The following is a 9,993-nucleotide window of genomic DNA, read 5'->3' as shown; positions in this document are numbered from 1 at the left end:
CAGAGACGAGTGACTCAGTTTTGAGAATCACAACTAAACAGTTGGCATTCAGAGAGTCCAAGACGAGAATTCTAAGGCTGAGTCGAAGGATTAAGTGAACCAGTAGAAATGCGCTCTTGGGTTTTGTCTTTTGTTAGGGATCTCGAGGTCTCGTTACACTGGCTTTTTCTAGAAGTCGACTCGCTTGTGTGAGCTATTGCTAGGTCTTTCTAGGAGAAGAACGGTAACTCCATACAAAAAATGTCCCCTATTTATACGTTTACACTAGTGGCGCCTTCGTTGAGTACCAATGGAACTAAAGTTGACAACCGGTTTAGCCTGGCGGGTATTGGTAGGTAGTAATACTGTTGATAAACATATTTTGTTATTTTCATATCACAAAATATATGAAAGATACAAATATTACCCCTTGTTTGTGGTATTATCAATTGATTTAAATAAAAGGCATATTTATTAGTGATGTAAGGTTTACTCGGGTAATTCCGAATGTCGAAAACTGTCGGATAATTCCGAAAAGAGACTTTTATTATAATGGAATTAAGGGTGATTTTCATCAGAATTTCGGAATTATCCGACATTCGGTATTACCCGAATACACCTTACCGACTATTGATTTGGCCGACTAGTCGGCTAGTCGGCCGGATCATTAGTTTCGTCTAAGTTCGGTTCAGATGCAGAAACCCGTATTAATTTTGAAAGATCTATCTAACGATATCCCACATTATCGGGACAAAGCAAAAAAAAAAAAAAACTTTTTGTATGGGAGGTACCCTAAATTTTTTTTTTTGTACTTTTTATTTTACCGTTCTGTCGCAATGCATGATTTATGTATCCATGCCTAATTGCAGTTTTCTAGCACTAACGATCACGGAGCAAAGCCTCGGACAGACAGACAGATCTGGCGAAACTATAAGGGTTTCTAGGTGACTACGAAAACCATTTCTTGATATATGTAGTTAATATTTTCGGAAAAATGCGCTCCGAAAGAAAAAAAATATGTGTCCCCTCCCTATAACTTTTGAACCACAGTCCAATAAATATGAAAAAAATTGTGAAACAATAGCTTAATTAATACTTTCAATGAAAACTATAGCGAACATGATCGGTCTAGTCGTTTGCGAGTTATTGCAAAAAATCTTCTTTTCTTAGTAAAAAGACGTAATGTACAAAGCGCTGCAAAGGTCCTCCCTTATGATACTTACTAATAGCCCCCGTTTGGCCTATTTTGACAGAATGGCAACTACAAAACCCTAAACTGAGCATGGCCCGACATGCTCTTGACCGATTTTTTCTAGGTCGTTTGGGCAGTTTGGCGCTCGAACGCAGTATAAGGTACATACCGGGTGTGGCCTGTAACATGAGGAAATAATTAAAACATAGATTGAACTCCTCAAACGGTGACACTTTTGTTCAACAACTTTTAAAAATTATGAAGTATTTAGACTCCCTATTTTTCATACAAAATAAATATTATCTTCAATGGACGCCATCGCCATGCCATATCATTGTGATTGACGTTGCTTGTCACGCCTTAAACATAACAAAATTCGCATATGTACATTGCGTCTTAGAATAAACTTTAAAGTGTATTAAAAATCAAACCACAAGTTATTTTTAAAAGTTGCTGAACAAATGTTGGTCAGTATGAGGAGTACAGCCTACAGTTTAATTTTTTGCTCGTATTACAGGCCACACCCGGTATATCAATACATAATGATAATGATGAAATACAAATAATATACATATGGACGCAAAAACCTAATCAAATTTCTTGCGACACGGCAAAATTGTGTTATTAGTAGCTTAGCCATGCGGAAGCCGGGCGGACATCCATGGATGCAATTGTTACCCGAGACACAATTGAAAACCGTTAATTTGCTAATTGTATACGACACGACGGTATTTTTTTTGTAGCGGTAGGTAACTTTTAGTAGGCTGTAAAAAATACCATCATCACCACAGTTGTGCCTATAGATAGGTAATATTTTAATCAATCAAACATTTCATCTTTATTACAGACAACATATGATTCATATTACACAAACAATTTTAAGAAGGAACTGCCACAATTTTTTGAGAATCACATCATCAGATTCCATAGATAGATGATCCTGACATGATGACAACGGGACAAAATATGAAGAAGAAAAAAAAACTCTTTTAGACAAAGAAAGAAAAAAAAAGAAAAAGAGAAAGGAAAAGAAGAAGAAAGAAAGAATGGAATTGGTTGGAGAGCGGGCCGCAATATTTCGTACCGTAGCCGTAAAGCTCTAGATTACTGTAACCATTCTTGTGAAATTAATAATAAATAAATAAATAAATTACCTACTGAAAATTATGCTTATTAGCGGGGCATGGCCGTTTCTCGGTTAAGAGTTTTCTTCGGATTAAGAGTTTCTCGGTGTAGCTTTACGAGACGATTTATAATCGATTTTTGTTTGTTAAATTTTAAATAATATTTGGCTAGTTTGAAGAGCTCCGCATTCTGGATGAAATAAATACGAAATTCCAATTTGCAAAAAAAAAACAATTAATTTTCCATTGACATACCCACATTGAAATCTAATTCATGATTCACGTGGCAAATCAGTCGCTGTAGGCACATTTTTGACCATTACAATGAAAATTACAGTGCGTCGATGAAAATAATCATGACCCCATTGCTTAGCACCGTGGTTCCGTGACCACGCGCTAAGTTTGTTTTCGTAACATAGCGAATACTTTATCGAAATAAAAACAATCTTGATGTGTCTTTTTATTGAAAAACACGTTTAACAAATAAGTCACGGCAAATATGTAACAATTATGAATCTATTTTTTTTTTCACAGAATAATGTACTTTATTGATAAAAACAAAGAAAGAAATAAACAAACATAATAAAACTTACAAAATTATAGATAAAAAATTTGCCCCAGATCGCCGTCAACGGGCAAGGTGCCCAGAAGGCTTGAATCTAATACGATCATTTATATTCTTCTACTTTCATAAATAATAGTTACTGATTTTTAAAAAGCGTTTTTCAATTAAAAGACATGTCAAGATCACCTTCTTTCTAATGCTAAAAAAACGAACTATAAAATGATAATAATACCTACATATATTTAGATGAAAATACCTAGGAACACTCACATGATCAACAATGATGTACCTATTTAGTGTAAACAATTAAAAAGAAACAGAGGAGAACAGGATTTACAGAGATACTGTAGGTACAGAAGAAGTACAGAGACGACAAAAAAGAAAAGGGTCGAGATACAAAATATTAACATACTTAAATTATTTTTACAATTAGAAACAAAAAATTAATTAGGTACATTTTAACATAAGCTCGATGCACACACACGGCGGTAGCGTGCGTGTGCGGGCCGGAGCGGGCGTGCGCGCGCCGGGGTGTCCCCTCACCCGCGGCAGGTCTGCGGCGTAGTACTTAGAGCATATTAATAATTCCTGGACTGTCCACATAGAAAAAATAATACGTCTCATATATCAGAATCCAGAAACTTTCAGTATGGCCCACGTAGGATCGGCGGCGGATCCTACTCCTTCTTCCCTGTAGCATCGCCCTCAAGACAAGACAACCAAGACAACAAAACAGACAAAACCAAGCTCTGTCAAGAGACAGAGCGGTCGTGGTCACGTTGAGGCGTCCGCATCGGTAGTAGAGGTGGACACAGCTCTTAACACGATCACCCGCCATCTCTCCCTGTTGGCAGACTGTCAGATACGCGGTTTCCCACTGCGGGCCCTACTCCTACATAGTCCGTATTAAGGTCCACGCACGCTCCCGCCGTGTGTGTGCATTGTGCTTTGAATGTCTGATGAATGTATCGGCGGCCGATCGTAAGATCAGGCATATCGTGAAATTCCTAAGCATATCGTGAAACGTGTGAATTTTTTCCCTGAGTCGACGGAGCCCCGCTACGCGGGATCCTATTTCTGGGCAGTTTGCCCTTCGGGCATCTGAAGCAACCTAACGAACCTATCCTACCTATATATTGGTTTAATGTGACTATCGTCAAAACATTACACAGGAACATTACAATCTGCCTGATCTTACGATCGGCCGCCGACATATACATTACTTTTGTGAATGTCACATGTTTCTTACGTGTGACATTTACGAATAACGAATAACCACGTATAAGGATGAAGATACAGCTTACGGAGTAGCCACGCCTACAACAAGCTGATAAACGAGTTTTGTGAAATTCCCCACTAGGTACTAAAATCGTTTGTTTACCAATCGTGAGGATAAAATGTAGATTATGATATGACCTTCATATTGGATGACCAACATTTGTTATTGTAGGAAGAAGAGGTCTGCAGTTTAATAAAATTTGAGTACCTAATTAAGCTCTACTTAATTGACTTTTGTTTATATTATTTACGTTAGTGGTATATGTTAATGTTGACTCAAATCCTCTAGCTAGATAGTCAATTTTTTTGCTGAACCGTTGATTTTAGCATCATACATTATTACTTTTATATGACTTTTTGATCGTTAAAATATTTTATAACAGGCCATTTTTTGAAGTGAAAACTTCTTTAGCGGCGCAGAGCACTTTTTGAGGTGGAGGAAAAAATGATAAACTCGAGACAGCGTAACGCGTAACGCGTAACGGGCTGACGTCATGTGCGACGGACAATGTTATTCACCAAAGAACTTTAGTCATAACGTATCATAATCAGGTCAATTATTTAAAACTGGGCTTTTATATTAAGACTGCGTCGTGCAAAATCAGCGAAAAAGGCAGTCACCGTTTAGTCGCTAGCGTCCACATCGCTTGATAAAAAAAATTATAATAAATATCATTATTATCCCAAAGAGTGTGTTTACAACGAATCACCCTTGAAAATTTGAAATCTTTTACAATATAATAAATACACTCATGCAAAGTTGTACCTAAAACGTGATGAACGAGTGTCAGCGTTTAGTAAAATTTGTATAAAAAAATCGATGCTCATGCTACAAAATCGAGTGATTTCGAAAGCCAGATAACTAGACTACAACGAATCAGGCTTTTCCTATTTTTCCTCTTAAAGGCTACAGAGAAATTCAATCGTAAACGTAAACTTTCGTAAAATTTCCATACATCCGCCATATCTGTCAAATTCTCCTTCTCCTCAGATGCCCGCTGTGGGCCGTTGGAAGCGGACGCGTACATGTTTTTTCCAAATTGACAGTTTAATTTGGCATATATATTGACAGAAATTCATGTCCGTATACGAATGATGATACCAGTGAAAAACTGTGTTCAAAATAAATAGGGTAAATGAATAATGTCACACGGAGATCAAGAGTCATTAAAATTTTGATTTGTTTTTATTCATAAGTCATAATACTTTAAAAATATAACAAATTATTTAAAATATATACAAACACAACCAAATCAGCGTAATTAGTTTCTTCCTAATTCACTAAAAATTAAAAAAGTTTGAAGATTTGTTTTATCTTATTGGAATAAATTTTCCTTGTGCTGGCATTCATATTACGTCATTTTAAAAACATATATGACATAATGTCAATATACTAGATAGACAATTTATCAACAAATTTCTTCACATTTTAACGTAAACAATATAAATGGCATGAATACAATTATAATTATAAACTACATTTACTTTCATTACGAACTTAATAATAGGTAACGACACTTTATCCATTTACTACCAGAACGTGAGGGGCTTGCGAACTAAATCCCATGATTTTTTGTGTAATGTGTTAAATAGTAATTACGATATAATATGTATAACTGAGACATGGCTAAATGAATGTTTTTTTGATTCTGAATACTTTGATGACCGCTACGAGGTATATAGGTGTGATCGTGATCCGATTGCCAGTGAGCACTCGCGAGGCGGAGGGGTGTTGGTGGCGGTGCGTCGCGAGCTGTGCCCGGCCGCGCGGCCGGACTGGTGCGCCCCGCCGCCGGCCGACGAGCTGTGGGTGAGCGTTCCGCTGCGCGGCTCTGGCCACAGATCGCGCCCACTGGATCTTTCTATCGCCAACACCATCGGCGCTACTGAGGATACAGCTTATTTGTATATAGCATGTACCTACATTCCGCACGGTTCCCGCCATCAGCACTTACTTTCATCGTTCTACGACAGAACCGGCGATATTATACATTCCAATCCTAACGATACTTTTTTGATATTGGGTGACTTTAACGTTACTCGGGCTCACTGGTATTACGACGAGGATACCGTTGGAATGAACTTAGCGGCATGTAATGATGTCTTAGTCTCGTTAACTAGCGATTTTATGAGTTTATCTTTATTGTCACAATTCAACTCGGAATTTAACGCTAATAATCGAATATTAGACCTAGTATTTTGTAGCGAGAACTGTCACGTTATGGATTGCACGCACCCACTTGTGGCACAAGATGATCATCATAAGGCACTTTGCATCGATCTGCCTCTTTGTTTACCTGCACCTTTAAAAACTAATACGTCTTCTAAAAAAATGTTTTTTAGCGCTGATTTCGATAATATTCGAGTAGGTCTTAAATCTGTAGACTGGGATACAACTTTTTCTTCCATGCATGACGTGGAGACTAGAGTATTATTTTTATATGAAACCCTTAATGACTTAATTGATAAATACGTGCCTACGCGAAAACTCACAGGTACCCATAAGTATCCACCGTGGTATAACCGTCCTCTCATAAAGCTGAGTAATGAAAAACGTAAGTATCATAAAAAATGGAAGACTTACGGGAACCTTAAAGACTATCATATTTTCTCAAAACTTAGGTCAAGACTTAAAAAAATGGAACATGAATGTTATTTATCCTTTAACACGAAAGCGGAATTGAGAATAGCTGAACACCCAAAATATTTTTGGTCATTTGTAAAATCAAAAAAGAACACTGGTGGCTATCCCCAAAAAATGATTTACAAGGATCAAACTTTCACTGATGGATTTGAAATATGTGATATTTTTAATAAACATTTTCAATCAGTTTTCGTGCCTCCTACCCCTAATTGTAATAATTATAAATCAAATGATTCCTTCTCAGCTTTTAAAATCGACATAAACACCATCACATTTACAGATGATATGATACTAAAAGAATTACGGAATGTCAATGTTAACAAGGGAGCTGGCCCCGATGGGATTCACCCGGTTTTGATTTCGCGATGTGCCGACGAGCTTCTAAAACCCATATCTAGTATATTTAACCTATCTATTAGGACGGGTGTCTTCCCAAGTGTTTGGAAAAAGGCTCTAATCACACCTATACCCAAGAATGCTCAAAAAGAGTTAATAACCCAATATAGACCAATTTCCAAATTATGTACTCTTGGCAAAATACTCGAAAAAATTGTTACTAACCAACTATCCTATGTCGTGCGTCATCACATAACTGAAAATCAGCATGGTTTTATAAGATCCCGCAGTGTAGAAACAAATTTACTAACTTTTACTGATCATTTACTTCAAGTTATGGATGTTAATGGCCAAGTTGATGTCGTTTATACCGATTTTTCTAAGGCGTTCGACAAAATCAGCCATGATCTCTTGCTCACGAAGCTTTATAGCCTCGGTGTGCACGGTAGCTTATTGAGGTGGATTGAATCATATATCCGAAATCGAAGCCAAGCCGTGTGTATGAAAGGTTATTGCTCAAATTACCTTAAAATCCCTTCTGGCGTTCCCCAAGGATCACATCTCGGGCCTGTGCTATTTTCTCTTTATATAAATGACATAGGAGACATTATTAAGTATAGTCAACATCTACTGTATGCAGATGATACTAAATTATATAGAACTATTAAATGTATTGATGACTGCCATAAATTACAATCTGATTTAGAAGCATTATCGTTGTACTGTTCCACTAATCAATTGTTTCTCAATGCAGATAAGTGTAATGTAATAACATATTCTAGAAAAATGTCTCCTATTCAACACGACTACAGGCTTTGTGGTAATCTCCTTAACCGCGTTAACCAAATTCGCGACTTAGGTATCATTCTCGATGACCGACTAACCTTCACATCACATATTTATAGTATAATCAAACGAGCATTTAGAAGTCTAGGTTTCATAAATAGAATTACAAAACCATTCAAAAAAATTATCACTCTTAAAATCCTATATTTCGCTTTCGTTAGATCTATTCTAGATTTCGGATGTGTAATCTGGAGCCCGTATTACAAACACCACATCGATCGTATCGAAAAAGTGCAAAGAAAATTTATTAAAATATTAAATTATCGACACAATCGTCCCAATGACCATTATGCCCATTCTTTGACACACTACCAACTCACGAGTCTTGCAAACCGCCGCAAGCTGTTCGATATATCCTTCCTTTACAAAATTGTCAATAACGAAGTTGATTGCCCTTTATTACTCTCAAAATTAAACTTCATCACTAAAGCCAGACTTCCCGCTCGCCCCAACCGTAACCTTCATATGTTCGTACCACCCATCCGTCGAAAGAACTACACTAGAAACAGTTTTATTCCCCGTATTATGTATCTTTACAACAAAGAATTCAACGAAATAGAGCTTTTCAATACCACTCTTAGAGGGTTGAAAAACAAGATTTATAATAAATTAAATAGTTACGATTAATACAATCAAAAGTGAGTAATAATAATGTATAACATAAGTACCAGCAACACGCTAGATATTAAGTAGGTAGTAAACAATTGTACTTCTTCTTATAGTTTAAGTTAAATAATTCAGGTCCGTTGCAACAACAATATTAACTATAATCTACAACGTTTTCGGCACTGTATTGTCAATCTTATATGTAATAGTTTTCAATGTATCTTTTTTGTAATGACTGTTTGTGCCAAAATAAAGAGAAAAAAAAAAAAAAAAAAAAAAATTATTAAAATTTTATTTATGAAGACGAAGCAATGTTGTTCACATAATATCAGCAATAAAATTTTTAGTTTCAACCAGTTTTGTTGCTATTCTGAGAGCTATCACGTGCTTTGAAAGTTAATTCAATGATATATCATCAAGAAATTGAAACCAAGACTCGACCTGCAGTCTCAGCGAGTTTTTGTGGCTATATTATCAGTTGAAAGAACGATATTTCCATCGCAGTGGTATGGTTTACGAGTACCTATATTGGTTTCATGTGACGATGTTTATATAAATGTATCTATCAAATAACAACGTGCTTTTATTTCATTGATATTCGGTGCAAAACGATAACTCAGTAACGAAAAATAATTACTTATCAGAAATGCCTTAAAGTTTTTTCAGTGAACGTTTATTTATAGGTATTTATGAGGTCTTATGTCTTATCAGCGTGGCTTTGGCCTTTGGACATTTTTGTAATGCTTTGTAATAAGGTAGGTGAGGTATCTATATCCCTCATTTAATAACCTTTTTTTGAATGAATTACAATTTAATTATTTAAATAAATAAGTGGTCTACAAACATACATATCCGCTCGGTCCGCTAAAATAATTTAAGTGCCCTACATAATAGGTATATTTAAGATTAACAATCAGTAAACATCATTAATTACGCTCAAATGCTTGTTTCAGTACAAATTGGCTGAAATACTTCCGACATAAAACCTAAAGGTATAAAAGTACAATTTGCTAAGTAAACTGTCAATCTACATTAATTATAATAGATAGACTCTTAGAAGTCAGCTTACTGAAGATTATGAACAACATATAAGTACTTTCTAAATAAAATACAATTTGTTTTTCCATGACTCATGTAGGCCGTATTTTACTATAGACCATTTTAAATTGAAGATGAAATTAATTCATGATAAAAGCTAATAAGGCCCGGTAATATTTTCTGTTATTCTTGAACTTCTGTTCAAGTCAGTGTTCAACTGTCAGTGCAAGTAACAAGGCCCGGTTCCGAACCAACATGGTATGGTTTTTAGGGTTCCGTACCCAAAGGGTAAAACGGGACCCTATTACTAAGACTTCGCTGTCCGTCCGTCCGTCCGTCCGTCTGTCTGTCACCAGGCTGTATCTCACGAACCGTGATAGCTAGT

This window comes from Cydia fagiglandana, chromosome 16 (assembly GCF_963556715.1).
Source record: "Cydia fagiglandana chromosome 16, ilCydFagi1.1, whole genome shotgun sequence".
NCBI classification, from domain to species: Eukaryota; Metazoa; Arthropoda; class Insecta; order Lepidoptera; family Tortricidae; genus Cydia; species Cydia fagiglandana.
The sequence above is the reverse complement of the archived record's forward strand: the minus strand, read 5'-3'. Positions refer to the sequence as shown.